Raw genomic sequence first — 20,925 nt, 5'->3', positions numbered from 1 at the left:
AAATTTCGCTAGTAGACTATTGTCTGTGTCCCAAATTTCATTAAAATATGTGTAGCCGTTCTGACGTGATTCAGTTACAGACGAAAAAATACAATTAAATTATAACTGTTCCTAGGGGGCGGGGACCTCCTTTTTTCAAAAAAATATAGCTAGTAGATCCTACAAATGTCTGGACAAACATCCAAACATCCAAACTTTGCTATTTATAATATATATTAGATATTAGATTAGATTAGATATTAGATTAGATTAGATGTAATAAGCCAATCGTCTACAAAAATTTTTGAAAAACACTATTGAGCAAATAATTTAAGTAATCGAACAGCGATGGAACAGTTGATGGAGGCTGTTTACTAATGTGAACGTTTTTATCAAACATTCGCCACTTGTATGAATTCATAATGCAACTAAGGTATCCTCATTCACAGTTTTGAAAAAAAGGTTATTTCAAAAATTATTTTTTTTCGTCTCCTGTAAAATTCGTAAAAAGTGATTTAGCACATTTTCACACTAACGTTATGAGTTTTTCTTCACAAACGAAATTTTTCTTGAGCTGTTTTTTGTATGCAATTTTTCATTGCTTGCGATATGGACATCGTGCTTAAGATGGGAGTTGCGTTGGGAAGTGGGAAGTGGGAGTCGGAATGTGAAATGGAGTGGAATTGGAAATGGGAGTAGACAAGGAATAGAAGGGGTGGACAAGAATGAGAAAAAAAATGCAAAAAAATTGGATATAGGCTGAAGATTTTCGAGCAAGAGAATGTATGCCGGGTACGCTGGTATATAATAAAATCTGAAACACCCTTCGGAAAAAATTGTTAAAAATCAGTGCGAACTTGTACTTTATTAGATCAAAATTGATTCGGCTACAAAAATCTATACTCTTAAAAATTCATACAATTCTAAATAGTAGGTTCGAAATTTTTCCCCAGATGACACCAACCATCGTTTCAATTGGAATTTGGAACCAAGCCTTATCTCTTTGGCCCAACCTAGTGAAAATATAAAGTTTTCTAGGACTCCAGGATATTTATGACAATTGTGAGTGATCGCACTTATTTGATGGGGCGAAGCACTGCTACAAAAAAAACATGACTGCTTCATTATTGCGACAGGAAAAATGCTGGACATAAAAATGCATTTATCAATCATTTAGGCTAAAAAACAAGCTCTCGTAAAATAAGTACATATATTTTTACTCAGTTACAATAATAGCATACTAAAAAAAAAGTTACAAAGAATTTTCATATAAAAGGCGTTTAGCAAAAATTTATACAAATCATCCCTTTTTTTCTAACTATTAATACTAAATTAGAAAAAGCTACACTGACTACGCTTTTTCTTTATTTTTCTCAATTTTCTTGCTCTACGCTTGCACTGAGATCTTGGTCTGCGCTTTCTTAACTTTTTACGTTGACCACATTTATGCTTTTTCATTTTTTTGGTGCGTCTCTTGCTTTTTCTCTTGCCAAAGCATCCTGATGATTTCTTTCTTAAACTTCTTTTGGTTGAGGAGCAGCTACTAGATCTCGAACGCCTTTTTTTGCTTGGACAAATTGATACTTTTTTTATTTTTATGGCCGCATGCTTCGACTGGCATAGAGCAACAACATTTACGTATTTTGGGCGCATAAAATGCCTGAAATTGAAAAAAAGGAAAAAATGCAATATTTTCTTGTTTAAATTAAAAAATTTTAAAGCAGCATTTTAATAACCAAAAACAGGGCAGGGCGAACCTCTTCTATGTAACGGAGTTTTTTTTCTTTCGGTAATGCATTCCATTCTTTAGCACCTCTTCGTACTACCTCAACAACGCTCAGACCACAATTGTGCTTACGAAATTCGCGTAAGAAATTTAAATAAGGATTTCGCATTAATGGCCCAGGACGACGATGGCATTTGCCACCTCTCTTTTTAGCTCTAACATTGCATGTGCTTTTCGCAACAGCAAAAAATAAGCACTCTGTCGGCTCGCCTTCCATTTACATAAATTTTCAAGACTCAAAAATAAATATTTAAATTCTACGGAAAATTTTATGAATTGAAAATTTAGACTTTCACACTAAAATATGTTTTAACTAAGAAAATCAATGAATACTAATATTTTTTATGTTTTAGTTTTCGTTTCTTATTATAGTAGGTTGATTTCAGAGTAGTATCTACCTGCCGGTGTTGCCATGTTTATAAGAGGGGAGTGCTTAATCACCGTGGTATAGTGGGTTGTATTTTTCCCCCCAGCAGGTTAGGGGCTTAGAATATAATATTGTGACGAATATTAGCAACGCTAAGGGATACTGTCATCTCTAAGCCAATACTAAACAGTGACGTGTATGCACATCAACAAGTCAATCATTATGTCTATACATATGTCCATACAATCAGCGGAGAGCACAAACACATGCATATATCTGAGATACTCCCAAAAGTAGGCAATCATCTGTGGAAGTATCAATCACATATACACGCGCATATGGGAAGCTATAACGTGCATCTGAGTTATAGCTGGTGAGTTATAGCTGGTAAACAAGAAGCAAATTCTAGAAATAGAAACGCCTAGAAATATGTCAACGAGGAAACCAAAGAGTATAAAAGCAGCAGCTGAGGCACGACGAATAAGTTTCATTTAAGCACGCTATCTGTTGAGAAATAGAAGTGTTGTTGTGAAGTACTTTAATAAAGGCCATTGTGCATTATTGAATAGTGGAGTTATTTATTCAACAGTTTAGTGATTCGAACGTTAGTTGGTGTCAGAAGAGGAATTGTTGAATAAATTCCAGAATACAACTTGGACATGGCAAAGTTAAGTGAATTAAGGATCCAGCAACTGGAAAAAGAGTTGGAGAACCGAGGATTGAATACAACCTGCAATAAGATCGAACTTCAAGCACGGCTAGGAGGTATTGGAGTTGGAAGGAATTAATGTGGACGAGTATGTCTTTTATCCTGATCTGGAAGAGCCAGCGACTAAAATGGAGGAGAAGATAATAGACTCCGAATCCATTGGCAAGTGTTGACACTAACGCGATACTAGCAGTGTTGATGCAAATGTCGTCACAAATATCAACCGATATGTCATCTCAACTGGAAGAACAAACGACAAAGATAACAACTCAACTGGCCGAAAAGAAGACATATATGGCATCCCAACTGGAATCGCAGGAGACACACATAACATCAAAGATTGAAGCACAAGTAATACAAATATCCGAAATGTCGACGCAAATTTCAGCACAGATATCATCACAGATCTCTGCGCAACTGGAAGAGCAAGAAGGACGTATTTCCTTGAAGTTGGAGGCGCAGGATACAAAAATTTCACAACTCGAGGACAAAATCGATGCCGAGATTGAAACATTGAGAGGTCGTATACAGGAGTTGCAACTAAATCGCCCAGCAGTTTCAGCGAGTAATCCAAAGGTAAAAACAACATCCTTTGACGGTTCTGTTCCTTTCCAGGTGTTTAAGCTTCAGTTTGAGAATTCTGAAGATAAAGTTGCTACACTGTTCGTGGCAGTGAAAGGGCCTGCAGCTGAAATCTTGCAGACGATTCCAGAGTACGAACGGAACAACTATGAAACATTGATGAGCGCTCTAGAGAGGCGATAGGGAAGCGAACAGGAAACAGATATACCAAATTGAGTTGCAAAACCGTTACCAAAAATCGAATGAGACTTTGCAGGAGTTCGCATCGGATATCGAAAGGCTGGCCCATCTAGCAAATGCCGACGCACTCGTGGAATACACCGAGAGGGTAAAAATTCAGTTTTATAAATGGCATACGGGACGTGGAAACGAAGCGAGGTACATACGCAAACCCAAAGCTAACATTTGCGAAACGGTATCCTATGTACTGACTCCGGAAACAGCGTCACTTTTGAGTAAGCCCCCATATAAAGCGCATCGCGTTGAAGTGGAAAGCCAGACTGGGTAGACACAATTTTGGAAGCATTAAAAGGAACGCAGCAGAAAAACGATGGTGCCGTCAAATGCTTTAAGTGTGGAAAGCCAGGGCACATTGCACGTTATTTCAGTATCAACCCTAACAGTTCCAACAATGTGGGTGGCCGTAAACGCAGAGCTGAGGGAGATGAGCAAATCTCCAAGTCCACTCAATCGTTAAACTAAAGCAAGTCAGCCGCAAGGGGCGTCAGCTGGCTCCCTCAACTGAATGCCCCATAATCTCTATCTCGCAAATTGGAAGAAGGTCAAACAATCTTACTGTCGGAGGACATGTGGATGGAAACGACGTTTACTGACTGTAGATACGGGTGCATCTCATTCCATCATTCGATCAGATTTAGTTAACAAGAAGAAGACCATTGCTTGGAGCAAGATTACGTACAGCCACGGGAGAGGACACCCACGAGAGGAACGTCATGGTACTACACAATTTTATAGTGGCAGAGATTGTTGACGAAATCATGATTGGAGTGGACTTCTTAATCGACCAAGGCATCAAGATCGACATGCAAAGCAAGACGGTGCGATATAAGAACATGGATGTGCCACTTAATTTCGGCTACGAGAAAGGCTACAGCAGTAAACGAGTGCTGGTGGAAGAATGTCAGCAAATACCAGCAAAATTAGAAGCAGTCATCTGGGCAAAGGTTGATGGAGATTGTGGGACAAACAAATTGTGGGTTGTCGAGGCAGCAAACAGATCAACACCGAACGTACTTGTAGGAAAAACCCTGGCTATGACAAAACAGGATGGACGTATTCCGGTAAGAGTACTCAATTAGCTCAAGTCACCACTCAAACTGACAAAAGGAGCTATATATATTGGGAAGATGCCAAGAGGCTGAAGTAGTTATTAACTGTGAACAGCTCGCGCAACACGTTTCAACTAGCAAGACTAATATTCCAAATGACATCACGGCATGGACGGAGGGGCTAGATCAAGATTATCAGAGTAAGGCAAAGCAACTGCTCCTAAAGTACGCAAACATATTTGACCAGGATGGTTCTAAACCACGCCGCACCAATGGTGTTAAACATCAATTTAACACTGGTGACGCGAGGCCGATACGTCAAGCTCCTCGTAGTGTTCCACTGGCGAAGCGGGAAGTTGTGAGTCAAATCGTACAAGAAATGAGCGACAGCGGCGTCATCGAACCATCAGCTAGTCCATGGAGCTCGCCGGTGGTACTTGTGAAGAAGAAGGATGGGAAAATGAGGTTTTGCGTGGACTACCGCAAGTTGAACGACGTCACGAAAAAGGATAGCTACCCATTACCGAGAATTGACGACACTCCGGACTCGCGCTCTGCTACGAAATGGTTTTCCACACTGGACTTGAAAAGTGGCTACTGGCAAGTGTAGGTGAAGGACGAAGACAAAGAAAAAACAGCCTTCAGCGTCGGAGATGGTCTTTGGCAATTTACAGTTATGCCTTTTGGACTTTGTAATGCACCAGCTACTTTTGAGAGACTCATGCATCAGGTATTGAAAGGACTACATTGGAAAACATGCTTGGTATACCTGGACGACATCATCGTATTGGGCAAGAACTTTGATGAACATCTTTAAAACTTGGAGGAAGTTTTCCAGAGAATAGCTGGCGCTAGCTCTGTGAAGTTGGCACCTACTTGGGCGAGTATTTAAAAAACCATATCTCGTTCGTTTGTTCAGGAAAAATTTTCTTTTGTCCACCTTCTGTTAAAAAGTTATTTGAAAAAAAAAAATAAAATCGTGTGAAGTTGGCACCTCCATTTGCGAGTATTTAAAAAACCATATCTCATTCGTTTGTCCATCGTTTGTCCACGTTTCTCCAGGAAAAATTTTCGTTTGTCCACCTTTTGCTAAAAAGCGTTTTATCGCAACTGGTCGAAGGACAGGAGAAGGTAGTTGCATATTACAGCCGTTCAATTGGAAAACCAGAGGAACTATTCCGTTACACGGAGAGAGCTGTTGGCATTGGTAGAGTGCATTAAACATTTTCACAAGTACCTCTACGGCCAGCGATTCCGCGTCAGAACAGATCATGCAGCGTTGAAATGGCTCTTGCAGTGCCGTAATCCAGAAGGACAATTGGCACGGTGGATCGAGCGACTACAAAGCTATGACTTTTCCATTGAGCATCGAAAAGATAGTACCCATGGAAATGCTGATGCTATGTCACGAAGACCATGTAGTTTGGAATGCAAGCACTGTTCAAAGAGCGAGGCTAAAGAAGACATTATAGATGTCCGGATATTGACTACAACATGTACAGATGAATGGGAAAAGGGACAACTAAGGAAGTGTCAGCTAGAGGATACAGATCTGTCACAAGTTATGCAAGGGCTCGAACGAAACGAAATACCAAATAGAGAGATGTCAGCAGAGAGTCTCATTGCGAAGTCATATTGGGCACATTGGAACAGTTTAGAATTGATATTCGGTTGCTTGTATCGAGTACGGGCGAGTGAGGATGGTCAATGCAAGAAGAAACTGATAGTTGTTCCCAGAAAGAGGATTCCTGACGTGCTCAGCGAGCTGCATAATGGTACAAGCGGAGGTTATCTTGGAATCACGAAGACGCTCGAGAAGACTAAACAGAGATTCTATTGGGTTGGTTGCCGTCAGTCGGTCACTAAGTGGATTGCGAACTGCTAGGTTTGCAGCAGAGCGAAAGGGCGCAAAACCCGAAGTCATGGCCAGATGAAGCAATATAACTCAGGTGCGCCATTTGAAAGGATCGCTATGGATGTTGCAGGTCCATTTCCTAATAGCAACCGCGGAAAAAAATACGTGCTGGTCTTTATGGATTATTTCAATAAATGGCCAGAGGTATACCCAATCCCAAACCAAGAAGTGGAAACAGTAGCAGAAGTGGTTACAAACGATGGGGTTGCAAGGTATGGTGTACCAATGGAGTTACATTCTGACCAAGGCAGGCATTTTGAATCAGCTGTGTTCCAAGAAATGTGCAAGAAGTTGGGCATTCGAAAAACGGACAACTGCATTGCATCCTTAGTGCGATGGTATGGTGGAATGTTTCAATAGAACATTGGAGGAGCATTTAAGGAAAGTAGTAGACAAGTACCATAAGGAGTGGGATACCAACATATCATTATTCTTTATGGCTTACCGATCGGCAGTACATGAGACAACGGGCCAAACTCCCGCAAATGTAATTTTTGGCAATGATCTTCGACTGCCAGCTGATTTGAAGTTTGGGATAGATACCGATGCGGAGAGAAATGTCAAGAAATCCACTGGTGTTTTGGAAGAAGAGCTGAGAGAAAGGCAACGAACAAAGATTATCAGTGACAAGATGAAAGCCAGATACGATAAAGCAATTAATTCGGAAGGTTTTCAGGCAGGAGATTTGGTGCTGTTATACAACCCACAACGAAAAAAAGGTTTGTCCCCGAAATTGAAGTGTAAAAGGGAAGGCCCATATAAAGTTGTAAAACGGATCAACGATGTAGTGTACCGCATACAAACCATTGGCAAACCACGAACCAAAATGAAAGTGGTTCATTTGGAAAGGCTGGCAGCGTTTAGATCGAGAGATTTGTCTGATCGGGACGATCAGATCTAGGTGGAGGGCAGTGTGACGAATATTAGCAACGCTAAGGAATACTATCATCTCTATGCCAATACTAAGCAGTGACTTGTATGCACATCAACAAGTCAATCATTATGTCTATACATATGTCCATTCAAGCAGCGGAGAGCACAAACACATGCATATATCTGAGATACTCCCAAAAGTAGGTAATCATCTGTGGAAGTATTACTCACATATACACGCGTATATGAGAAGCTATAACGTGCATGTGAGTTATAGCTGGTAAACAAGTAGCAAATTCTAGAAATAGAAACGCCTAGAAATTTGTCAACGAGGAAACCAAAGAGTATAAAAGCAGCAGCTGAGGCACGACGAATCAGTTTGATTTAAGCATGCTATCTGTTGAGAAGTAGAAGGTGTTATTTTGAAGTACTTTAATGAAGACCATTTTGCATTATTGAATAGTGGAGTTATTTATTCAACAGTTTAGTGATTCGAACGTTAGTAGAAGGTTGCAAATAAACGGAATTTCCCAAAATTCGTTACAATATAATAATACAGTTATGCTATATATTGCGCTGTCAATCCCTTGAAAGGGTTGCGTTACACAACCCCTTGAATCAATTTGGTGTTTTACTCGCCTCTTATGGACAGGCATACCTGCCGCGGCTATATTCTAAGCCCCATAACCCGCTGGGGCCAGTGTTGCCATTTTGGTGCTTTTGGAGCCAGATCTAGCCCTTTTGAAGCCGTTTTATTTAGCTTGACTTGACAGGCCGGCTGGACGGCCGTTGTGAACGAATTTTGTACTTGGAATTTAAGTAACTTTCCGATGAGCTACAAGCTTGAAACTTGGAATATAGTTCAGAACCCGATGAATATGCAATAATAAGAAATACAAACTCCGATAGGTGGCGCATGGATCGAAATGCCAAATTACAACTTGCAAAACTTTTAAATTACCTTCGTTTAAAAGTGGGCGGTGCCGCGCCCATTGCCCAAAATTTTACTAATTTTCTATTCTGAGTCATAAGGTTAACCCACGTACAAAGTTTCATCGCTTTATCCGTCTTTGGTAATTAATTATCGCACTTTTACGGTTTTTCGAAATTTTCGATATCGAAAAACTGGTTATAGTCCGAGATGAAATTACATACCAACTTTCATTAAGATACCTCAAAATTTACTTAAGTTATCGTGTTCACGGACATACGGGCGGACGGAAACGGCTAAATTAATTTCTTTTTTCGCCCAGATCATTTTGATATATAGAAGTCTATAACTATCTCGATTAGTTTATGCCGTTACGGGGTACCGTTATGCGAACACAATTAATATACTCTGTAAGCTCTGCTCAGCTGAGTATAATTAATGAACACAAAAAATATTTATGAGTGTAGCACAAATAATAATTCATCCTCTGAGGACGAAATCATAGATTTTGAAGTCTAAGGCTCTTCAAACATATATTGTCCCAACATAAACTTGAATATCGCACACGTGTATTTCAATGGTGATTCGTACACCCGTAGGACATCAAAAATTTAATAAGAAAATTGGAACAAATTTTAATTAATTTTCATCGGCCAACATTTTGGAAAGTCGTGTTTTTGTCGAACCTATAGCCGTGCCGTGATTATAGTAGGGTAGAAGGGGGAGGCTTCGACATGAGGGAGGCTTCGACTTTTTCAAATTTGGCCGCCGTTATTACTGCCATTGTTCTTATTCCACCAATAAACAGTAACCAAATTGAGTGTGACGCTGTCATGAAAGTTATTCAGTGCTTTTTCAACGGCGATAGTATGCAGACGAGATTTTTTATTTTTGAAAAGTGTTGATGTAAAAATTGCTGGTAAGTATTCGCGTGTAAAGTGTACAATATAGCATATACAACATGAGTTTTCTACCCATTAATATTGCAATAAAATTAAGATTTATTGCTTTTAAAGACTTTTTCAATAACACTAAAATATATTTTTTGGAGCGAAAAATCTGAAATAAGTGCACGGGGGAGGGTTCGACAATATGTTTTGGGAGGCTTCGACAATTAGTTTTTTTACTTAGCAAGTAATATATTACAGCCATCAATATCTACAAAAGAAAGTTCCCTGAAAAGATCATCAACGAAGACAAAATGAAAAAAGCCTTCGAGGAGAAAAAAAAAGAAACACCATCAAGCGCTGCTCGGAAATATAACTTGAAGCGGACAACACTAATATTTCGAATTTCAAAATAGCAAACAAATCTTGGAACTGTTAAAGATTTTCAGTCGAAGTTTTCTTCCAATCAAGTACTTACAGCTGCCCAAGAAAAAGAATTAACGGTTTACTTCAAGAAATGTTCAAATCTCCATCATGAATTGACGTATGACTTGGCTAGACGATTCGTTTTTGTTTTGTTTTTATGTTAACTGACAAAAGACATTTCTTTTACACTGGTGTAGTCGTGGAAGTTGAAAATTCAACGTGCGTCGCGAAATTCCTCCGATTGTAGAAGACAGACACTTGGTTTCAAAGAAGGATATAATACGCATATTGCCCGCACGCAAAGCAAGTTTATTTTTAACTTTAATTTTTCAAATTTAGATGTTCGTTAAGAGTACAGTTATACTTTATTTTATGCTTACATTTTTTATGTTTTTGTTCGAAAAATTTGTTACTGTATTGAAATAAATAAAATCAAATATGAATTAAAATCGTATTTAGAGTTTTTTCCAACATCCTTTTTTTATTTTACTGGTTAAATTTCTCTATTTGATAAATGTCGAAACCTCCCACCCAATGTCGAAGACACCCAGATGACTGACGAAGCCTCCCTGAGAAAGGGAGGTTTCGTCATATTTTTTGTTTCTGGTTATTTGATTATAACTTAAAAAAAAAACATGTGGAATATTAACTACAAATCCAAAGTGTCATAAACATACATGGCATCAGTAATTATGAAAGGAGTTATCTATTTCTCATTCTAGTTTCTTAAAAAAATCATTTTCTCTTAACCTGTAGAAGCCTCCCCCCTCTACCCTACTGTGGAAAATACTTCTTACTAATCGATATAGATATAGTCTTCTATATATCAAAATGATCTTGGCGAAAAAAGAAATTCATTTAGCCATGTCCGTCCGTCCGTAAACACGATAACTTGAGTAAATTTTGAGGTATCTTAATGAAATTTGGTATGTAAGTTCCTTGGCACTCATCTCAGATCACCATTTAAAATAAACGAAATCGGACTCTAACCACGCCCACTTTTTCGAAAGCGAAAATTTCGAAAAACCAAAAAGTGCGATAATTCATTACCCAAGACGGATAAAGCGATGAAACTTGGTAGGTGGGTTAACCTTAAGGCGCAGAATAAAAAATTAGTAAAATTTTAGTCAATGGGCGTGGCACCGCCCACTTTTAAAAGAAGGTAATTTAAAAGTTTTGCAAGCTGTTATCTGGCAGTTGTTGTTGTTGTTGTAGCAATGCTCGCCCCACCTAATAGCCGCGACCGATCACAAATTGTCATCAAAATCCTCTAACGGGAGTCCAAGGAAACTTGCCGTTTCAACAGGGGTGGACCATAAGGAAAGGGGTGTTAGAGGCGTTGGTTCCACATTACAATTAAAGAGATGGTTGGTGTCGTGTGGGGACACATTGCAAGCGGGGCATACATTTTGTATGTCGGGGTTGATTCTGGATAGGTAAGAGTTTAACCTGTTACAGTATCCAGAACGAAGTTGAGCAAGAGTGACACGCGTTTCCATGGGGAGTATGCGTTCCTCTTCCGCGAGTTCTGGATATTTTTCTTCAAGTACTGGATTCACCGGGCAATTCCCGACATAAAGGTCCGACGCCTGTCTATGGAGTTCACCAAGGACCTGCTTGTGTTTTTTCGCTTCATTCGGCTGGGTTCTCAGGTGCCGTATTTCCTCAAAATGCTTACGGAGATGACTCCTTGGGCCCCTAGGCAGTGCTGGTTCGTCAATCAGATGTCTGTTGGGATGCCCAGGTTTCTGGGTATTCAACAGAAACTGTTTGGTAAGCATCTCATTTCTCTCCCTGGTGGGGAGTATTCTCGCCTCATTATGCAGATGGTGTTCTGGGGACATAAGAAGACAGCCCGTGGCGATTCTGAGAGCAGTATTTTGGCAGGCCTGTAGTTTCTTCCAGTGGGTGGTTTTTAGGCTTGGCGACCATATGGGTGACGCGTAGCACGTAATCGGCTGGCTAATTGCTTTGTATGTGGTCATGAGCGTTTCTTTATCTTTTCCCCAGGTACTGCTAGCAAGGGATTTGAGGATTTTATTACGGCTCTGAATTCTCGGAACAATTGCGGTTGCGTGCGCACCAAAATGTAGATCCTGATCAAACGTCACACCCAAGATTTTGGGGTGTAGGACAGTCGGTAGCGTAGTGCCATCGACGTGGATGTTCAATGTGGTCGACATTTGGGGCGTCCATGTTATAAATAAGGTCGCGGAAGATTTAGTCGGTGACAATGCCAGGTTTCGCGAGGCGAAAAAACTGGAGAGATCAGGGAGATAGCCGTTTATTTTATTGCATAGCTCATCGATCTCTGGGCCTGGGCCTGTGGCCATTATTGTGCAGTCATCGGCGTAGGAAACGATTGTGACTCCTTCCGGTGGTGAAGGTAGCTTAGATATGTAGAAATTAAACAAAAGTGGGGATAGGACACCACCCTGTGGCACCCCCTGTTTAATTCTCCTTGGTTTTGATGTTTCGTTTCTGAATTGCACCGATGCCTACCGATCATCCAGATAATTTGCGGTCCACCTTTTAAGACATGGGGGAAGGGTAGACCCTTCCAGGTCTTGCAGTAACGAGCCATGGTTGACCGTATCAAAGGCTTTTGATAGGTCTAGCGCTACGAGTACTGTTCTATGGTGGGGGTATTGATTCAAACCGCAATTTATCTGGGTGCCAATGACATTTAGCGCGGAGGTAGTGCTATGGTGTTTTCTGAAGCCATGCTGATGAGGGGCTAGCTGCAAATGTGCTTGGAAATAAGGGAGCAAGATGGCTTCAGGCGTCTTTGCCACTGGCGATAGGAGAGATATCGGACGATATGACTCACCTATGTTAGCTGGTTTCCCAGGCTTTAGTAGCGGGACCACCTTGGCCATTTTCCATTTCTCGGGTATGACAAAGGTGGAAAGAGACAGGTTGAAGACATGCGCTGAATATTTGAAACCCTCTTTCCCTAGGTTTTTAAGCATCGGCATGGCTATGCCGTCTGGGCCCACTGCTTTGGATGTTTTAGCGCGACCAATGGCGTCCTCAACCTCTCTAGCGGTGATGGTGACTGGTGACGCGCTGAATTTGTGTTTATGTGCGTGTCTATTGGCTCTTCGTCTATCTTTTTCAACCGTAGGATGCATTATATATTGTCGGCAGAAAGCGCTCACGCATTTTTTCGCATCCGACAGCACCTTATCGCCAAAGGCGATGGAAACTTTGTCTTTGTGCTTAGTCGGATTCGATAGGGACTTTACGGTGGACCAAAGTTAACCTACACCGGTAGAGAGGTTACAACCTCTTAGGTGCTCTTCCCATTTCGCCCGCTTGTGTTCGTCCACAAGCAATCTTACTGGTTTATATCCCTTATTTGGGGTCGCCTGGATCAAGCTGTATAAGGTCGCGTTCCCTCGCTAAGCTCGCGGCCTCCGCCGGGAAGTGGGGCCGGATTTCGGGAATTCTCCCGGCGGGAATGAAATGTGCCGAGGCGGATTCAATGACCTTACGGAAGGCACCCTCCCCTTGGCGGGCATCAGTCGGGATAGGGAGGGCAGCAAAGCTGCTGTCTGTTGCAGATTTATATTCTTCCCACTTTCCTTTTTTGAAGTTTATGAAAGTGCGTTTTTCGGTGACTATGAAGTCGGCGGTACGCTCGAACGAAATAAGTATGGGCAGTTGGTCGGATGCCAATGTTACCATCGGCTGCCAGTTGACGCAGTTTACGAGTTCTGCGCTCACGATTGAGATATCTGGCGAGCTATGACAGCTTCCTACCATACGTGTGGGGGCGTCTCCGTTTATTGTGCAGAACGTCGTTTCTTCTATTTGATCCGCCAACATCTCATCCCTACTGTCCGCCCGCAAGTTTGAATGCCATAGGTCGTGATGGGCATTGAAATCGCCTAAGATAATGCGATTGTTGCCAGTGAGTAAGGCCTCGAGATTAGGGCGGTATCCACTGGGGCAACAGGTGACAGGAGGGATGTAGATGTTGATGATTTCTAGATTTGCATCGCCTGACCGAACAAATAGGCCTTGACGTTCTATGACGTCGATGCCAGGATCAAATATATAATATTGCACAGAGTGGTGTATAATAAACGCGAGGCCGCCTCCATTTCCGCTCTCGCGGTCTTTCCTGTGGACATTATAACCAGAGCAGGTCTGCAATGCAGAGTCTCTTGAATCGCAGTGTTGAAGACATGATCCAATTTTTGGACTAAGTCCGCCCCCTCCGTCTGGCAACACCCGGCCAGTGCGGCCAAGCGCAGGCAGTGCAGCTCAGCTGTGGCTTGCCAACCACCACCGCGCTCACTCACAAATCAGTTGTCATTAAACTACCGAATCGCCCACACGCATTAATCGTGCCCGCATCGCATTCGTTTTTTTTCTTCCGCCCGCCGTCGCGCAGTTTATTTAAAATTTTAAATTCATTTTTTATTTTATTATAAATTATAATAACTCAAGGTGAATGTGAATTGTGAGTGATAAACGATAGCTACAAATATATATAGCATACCTAAAGTGTAGTGCAGTAGAATTATTTTAAACATGGTCCTTTGGTGCTAAAAAGGTAAACCAGCGGCAAAAGAAGAAAAAAGCAAAAAGTGAGAAAAAAAACACAAATATAATAAAAACAAGTAAAACAAAAACAATTTTTACATAAAAACGCGGTTCGGTAAGGCCACAAAACTATAAAAGTGCTTAACAAAATTTTATTTGAGAAAAAAATTGAACAATAGTGCACATACAATTAACATGCATTAAGGTGTGTGAAAAAAAAAAATAAATTTGAGAGATCAAAAAATTTAATAAAACATAAAGGAAAAATTTTACATACAAATACAACATAAAAGTTAACAAAATCTGAAATACGAGCAAAAAAAGGGTAAATTGATAAAATTTTAATTTTATTTAAAACAAAACCCAAAATTTGGTGAAAACAACGGAGAAAAACTAAAGAATAAAGTGCTGGAAAAAAGTTTGGTAAAAAAAAAACAACAAAAAAATTTTTAAGGAAAAGAAAAATATAATTATTTGGAAAAAAGAGTTTTTTTTTGGAAAATAACGAAAAAAGAAAGTGGGAATTTTTCAAATATTTTTGCCCGCAAAACAAAAGAAAAAATATAAAAGTGCTTAGTGCAACAAAAATTTCATTAAAATATACAGAAGAAAAAAGGTTTTGGAAAAAGAAAAAATACATTTTGGAAAAAATTTTTTTGTTAAAACTTAATTAAGAAAGAAAGACATATATTACAATTACACCATTACACAAAAGACATACAACATAAAGGAGGTACAACATTACAACACAGTATATCAACGAGGAGCACATTACAACCAAAGTTAAAGGATAACACAAAACCAAAAAGTCACACACAGTTCACATAAAAATGTCTGAGTAAGTACTCTCGTGACCCAATATATTCCCATATATATTCCCTCCGTCTAACGTACGGACCCCAAATCTAAAATCCCAAAATTTATATACCCCTCCGATCTAAAGATCCGGACCCTGGGTATATAACCCAAATCAAAAAGCCTAAACGGCAAAATATTTCATTGGCTTACTCACTGTTACCAACAGGTACAGTCCCATCAAAAAACCCATATAAATTTTTCAACAAGTAAATTTGCATTCCCGTACCAACGGAAAATCCACTGCCCGGTTCTATATACCCAATAAGTTCGTTGCGCTAAATATCTACATAATTATAAAAATATATACGTATATATGTAATATATGTATATACCCACTTAGCTCGGTAATATTACCCGAGCTACATATTTCTCCAGCGTGAAAAGCACCGCTGCCCAGTTTACCCTTATATACATATATTACATAATATATATTTTATAAAAAACCCATAGCAACAAACTTTGCCAAATTTTTGTCACTTTTCCAAAAGTTTATTTTACCGGTGCATCCAATATTAATTTTGCATACAAACCTACAATTATATGCACCCATAATACCCACACGCATTTGTATATCTTTTTGCATAAGCCAAAAACCCACCCTCAACAAAGTAATTTCATGAGCATACGTAACAACATAATAGAAGGAATCAACAAAGAAGATCATCGGTTACATATTTTGCATACATTTACTTTGTCAATACAGATCAAGTGCATTGGCACGGCAAACAAAAGGTTGTTGGTACACCACAGTTTGTCGGCAAATATATTTCACCCACTTATATATATACATACATACGTACTATATACCCATATTACTTGTGCTCAGACGCGCTGAGACAAGTACATATAACAAAACGCCGGTACACATTAGGCCGGTCTCAAAAATTAAAAAATAAAATCCCAGTGAACACAAATATTATAATATTTATATTATTATATACTCACATTACTTGTACTCAGAAGCGCTGAGACAAGCCCGTATTAAAAACCAAGCGTACATTAGGCTGTTTTCAAAAAAATTTTTTTTGCACTTTTGACAAAATTTTTTTCGATTTTCACAGCTTAATAAAAGCTCCCATTTCGTAAAAAACCAAACTAATTTATAATGCCGAAATCGTCGGACGAAACCCAAAAATTGACCCCTGCAGATAAATGCCTGCAGAAATTCATATATGACGGTAACCAAGTAGAGGTTTACTGCTCAAGATGGTCACCCTCCCAAGCTACCGATTTATCAGAGTGTATGCTTAAAGTCAAATTAGAAGACCTTGATAAAATATGGGCAAAGGTGCTAGAGTCCCATCGAGAAGTAAGTTTCTCAGATAATTACACAGATGTTAGCGGCTCGGTTGAGCAAAAATTCGCTAAATGCTTGGAAACTTACCAAACATGCAAATCAGGAATTTTAGAAGCCTTACAGCTTTTTAATAGCACCAACCAACAACAAATACCCGCCCACCCAATAAACAATTCAGACGCAAACGGTTTTTATTTAAAAGTACCACCATGCGACACCGAAGTATTTCATGGTGGATACGAAGACTGGCCATCCTTTAGAGATATGTTCACGGCAGTCTATAAAAACCACCCTAAATTATCACCCGCTCAAAAATTATATCACCTACGCCTGAAAACAAAAGGACAAGCAGGGCTTATTGTAAAACAATACCCACTGAGCGATAATAATTTCGAGCTTGCCTGGGAAGCGCTCAGATCTAGGTACGAGAACAAAAGGATACTCGTCGACAACCAACTGAAGACGCTGTTCAACCTACCCACAATATTCGCAGAATGCGGAGAACAAATACAGAAGATGCAGACAACAATCAACAATTGCATGTCAACTTTAAACACCCAAGGAATCCCGACAACGGACTGGGACCCGATCCTCGTTTATCTGTGCTCATCAAAGCTGCCCACTGAAAGTCTTTCACTATGGGAACAATCCCTCAGCTCGCGGAAGGAGCTGCCCCTATGGGAGGACATGAATAAATTCCTCACCAGTAGATACGAGGTAGTAGAAAGACTAAGTACCTATAGACCAGGCAAGGCGAAACCCCAATTTTCGAGTTTTACGCCACGAACGGTGAATCAAAACTCGACCCAACCCAAAAATAATAAAACCCGTGCATATCACACCGAGTTCAATAAAACGGCTTCGTGTAGATTATGCAACCAATACCACGCAGTCAAATCTTGCGTCAGGTTGAGGAATTTATCGGTATCAGACCGAATCAAATTTGTGAGAGAAAATAGTTACTGCGAAAACTGTTTATCAACGTCACACCCCAAGAACGAATGTAAAAGAAGTTTCACGTGCGTTTATTGCCAAAAGCGTCATCATTCGCTACTGCATTTGCAGCCCAAACCCCAATAATGACAACAAATCCCCAGAGCTCAAAATGCCCAAGCCGGCACCCCTAGGAGAACGGACGATGAGCGAGCCTCAACATCGAAAACCGCCGCAAGAGCCACCTCCTCCCTACAGTCTCAAGACAAAAACCCGGTTTCTTCACTCTTCTCGAGTAATCATGGAACCACCCTACTACCCACAGCAATAGTATCAGTCTACTTTGCCGGCGAATTTCATAAAATTCGTGCCCTAATAGACCAAGGTTCACAAAAAACCTTTGTATCATCCCGTATACAAATGGTTCTTGGTCTACCCACAAAAGAGTCTCTCCACCAGATATCTGGAATGGGTGGAACGGTTGTGAAAAATGCCAATAAAGTCTGCCAGATAACATTCTGTTCAGCAGACTTAACCCAAATGATAGACGCACAAGCAATAATTTTGCCGAATCTAACTAAGTTCTTGCCCACAGTCAGAGTTTCAAGCATCGATCTCGAAGAACTGTCCCATTTACCGTTAGCCGATCCACAGTATTCGATACCATCGAAAATCGATGTGGTAATCGGCAGCGATATCACCCCGCAAATCCTCACCGAAGGGCTCCTACGAAATGTGAGTGGAACATTACTTGCCCAAAACAAAATATTCGGATGGATATTAAGCGGCCCTATAGCTGAAAAGGTATCAACCTTCAGCACTCATGTCACGGAATGCACCGATGACCCCATCAATCAGCTTTTGAGACAATTTTGGGAACAGGAAGAAGTTCACCAAACCCAACAACGATCAGCAGATGTTGAATACTGCGAAGCACTCTACCGGACAACCACAATTCGTGAGGAAGATGGACGCTACAGAGTAAAACTACCCTTCAAATCGGAATTTCCAGCCAATCTGGCACTCGGTCATTCACGACCCGCAGCACAACAGCAGTACATCAGCATCGAACGCACGCTCGAAAGAAAACCCGAATTAAGAGACAAATATTTTGAAGTCCTTAATGAATATTTAACCATGGATCATATGGAACCCGCCTCCCAACAAGATATAATTAGAGATGGTAAATATTTATCATTTTGTCTACCCCATCATGCTGTCATAAAACCCGACAGCAAAACCACAAAGGTGCGAGTCGTCTTCAACGCATCAAAAATGTCGCATTCTGGCAACTCGTTGAACGACGTGCTTCATACAGGCCCCATTCTACAAAATGACTTAATGCTCATCATACTTAAATGGCGACTTTATAAGTTTGTTTTCAACGGCGATATTGAGAAAATGTATCGCCAAATACTCATCCAAGAAGAAGATAAAGATTTTCATCGAATCGTTTTTCGAAAACACCCAACTCTGCCGATACAAGATTTTCGACTGAAAACAATTACCTTTGGTGTAAATTGCGCGCCATATTTGGCGATTTGAAACCTACACCAACTCGCCCACGATTGGCAAGACGAATATCCGCTCGCTAAAAACATTTTATTAAACGAAACATATGTTGACGATATTTTGTCAGGCGGTCATAATATACAGACCACTTTGAACTCTATGACTCAAGTTATCGAAGCCTTAAAATCGGCACCCTGAAATTTTAAAACCCGTTCCCGACCCTGATTTGCTAGACGTCGACTTCCTTAAATTCCATGATTCGAGTTCCACAAAAACCCTTGGAATTCAGTGGAACGCGCTAACCGACACCTTCACCTACACGTATGATCCACCATCAGCAGAAAACACGACTACAAAAAGGCAAATTTTATCAGCAGTTGCAAAACTATTTGACCCCGCAGGATGGCTTTCACCAATAATGATTCTTGCCAAAATGTTGCTGCAACAACTCTGGATGGAAGGAACGGATTGGGACGAAGACGTGAAGCCCGGAGCTCTCCAAAAATGGACCTCAATTTATGAAAATTTACCTCATATCAGAGACATTAAAATCCCCAGGTGGGTACAGTATTCCCCCGATAAACTAATCCAGCTGCATGGATTCTCAGATGCTTCAGAAAAAGCATTTTGTGCCTGTATATATTTCCGAGTACAAACCCATGAAAATAAGTTTTCATCCCATTTGCTAGCTGCTAAAAGCAAAGTAGCACCCCTCCAAACCGTGCGTCTTCCACGATTGGAACTCTGTGGAGCAGTTTTACTCTCCAAGTTAGTGAAACAGCTGCGAAGTGAGCTGAATCTACCCCAACACGAACTCATTCTCTGGTGCGATTCTGCCATCGTACTGGCCTGGTTAGAAAAACCACCCCATACCTGGAAAACGTATGTCGCCAACAGAACCTCTGAAATTCTTAAGAACGTCGACAACGCCACTTGGAGGCACGTTTCCAGTAAGGAAAACCCAGCGGATTTGGGCACTCGAGGCTGCAAGCCTCAGGATTTAGTCCAATGTCCATTATGGTGGGAAGGACCTAATTGGCTTATCAACCCATCAACTTCGTGGCCAAAGGATATTTCTCATCACCCAACTCCCCCCGAACAACGACATGTGGACGTATTCCACACCCTGCAGGAAGAAAATATAGACATACTCGACCGGTTTTCGTCGTTTTCTCAAGCGCTTAGAGTCGTGACCTATATGTTGCGGTTTATCAAGAAAGCAAGGAAACTGAAAGTTCCAGCCACGCTTAACCTCACCCACGCGGAAGCGAATGATGCCAAAATCAAAATCATCATTCAAACACAACGGAATCATTACGGAGACACGATAGAGCTGCTTCAAACGTCAGGACCCTTACCCCAAAAGAACACCCTTCTGATTAAACCCCATGCTAGATGACTCAGGAATCGTGCGAGTTTCTGGAAGATTAGCATATGCCACATATAGCTTTAATGAGCGGCACCCAATTATCATACCCGAAAACTCTCGATTTTGTTCTCTTCTGTTAGACTTCCTCCATTCGCACCTGCTGCACGCCGACAAACAGCTGATGATCCGAATGGTACAGCAACAGTACTACATTCCACGTTTGAAGCAAAAGGTCAAAAAGCTCGTCTTCCACTGCAAAACCTGCACCATCTATAAACAGCAGATGAAAACGCAGATAATGGCAGCCTTGCCACCCGAGAGGTCAACGTATTCCCTACCCTTTCATACAACGGGAGTCGACTTTGCTAAACCATTTATGGTAAAAACTTCTCCCCTTCGCCGAACTTCGTATGTCAAAGCATACGTTTGTGTCTTCGTCTGTTTTTCCACAAAGGCTGTTCATTTAGAAGTGTGTCTGATCTCACCACGAATGCCTTCAACGCAGCCTTTTCCCGATTTACTGGCCGCCGTGGCCTACCCCACCAGATATATTCTGACAACGGAAAGACGTTCGTCGGCGCAAAACGCGGATTACAAAGAGAATTCACCACATTCCTCAAGGAAGTCGCTACAGACGTCGCCGAAAAGTGTGCAACTC

The 20,925-nt window shown here is 40.8% G+C and overlaps 1 long non-coding RNA gene across 1 annotated transcript; it reads right to left on the bottom strand.

Annotated features, from left to right (window-relative positions):
• Positions 1 to 1,336: 1,336 nt before the first annotated feature.
• On the bottom strand, positions 1,337 to 1,833 carry LOC137235851 (uncharacterized). Its single transcript, XR_010948066.1, has 2 exons — positions 1,737 to 1,833; positions 1,337 to 1,639 (listed from the first exon to the last, which is right to left on the bottom strand). It is a non-coding gene; the product is annotated as an uncharacterized lncRNA (long non-coding RNA).
• Between the last annotated feature and the right edge of the window lie 19,092 nt (positions 1,834 to 20,925).

This window comes from Eurosta solidaginis, unplaced genomic scaffold (assembly GCF_040869045.1).
Source record: "Eurosta solidaginis isolate ZX-2024a unplaced genomic scaffold, ASM4086904v1 ctg00001135.1, whole genome shotgun sequence".
NCBI classification, from domain to species: domain Eukaryota; kingdom Metazoa; phylum Arthropoda; class Insecta; order Diptera; family Tephritidae; genus Eurosta; species Eurosta solidaginis.
This window is presented reverse-complemented; position numbering and strand designations above follow the sequence as displayed.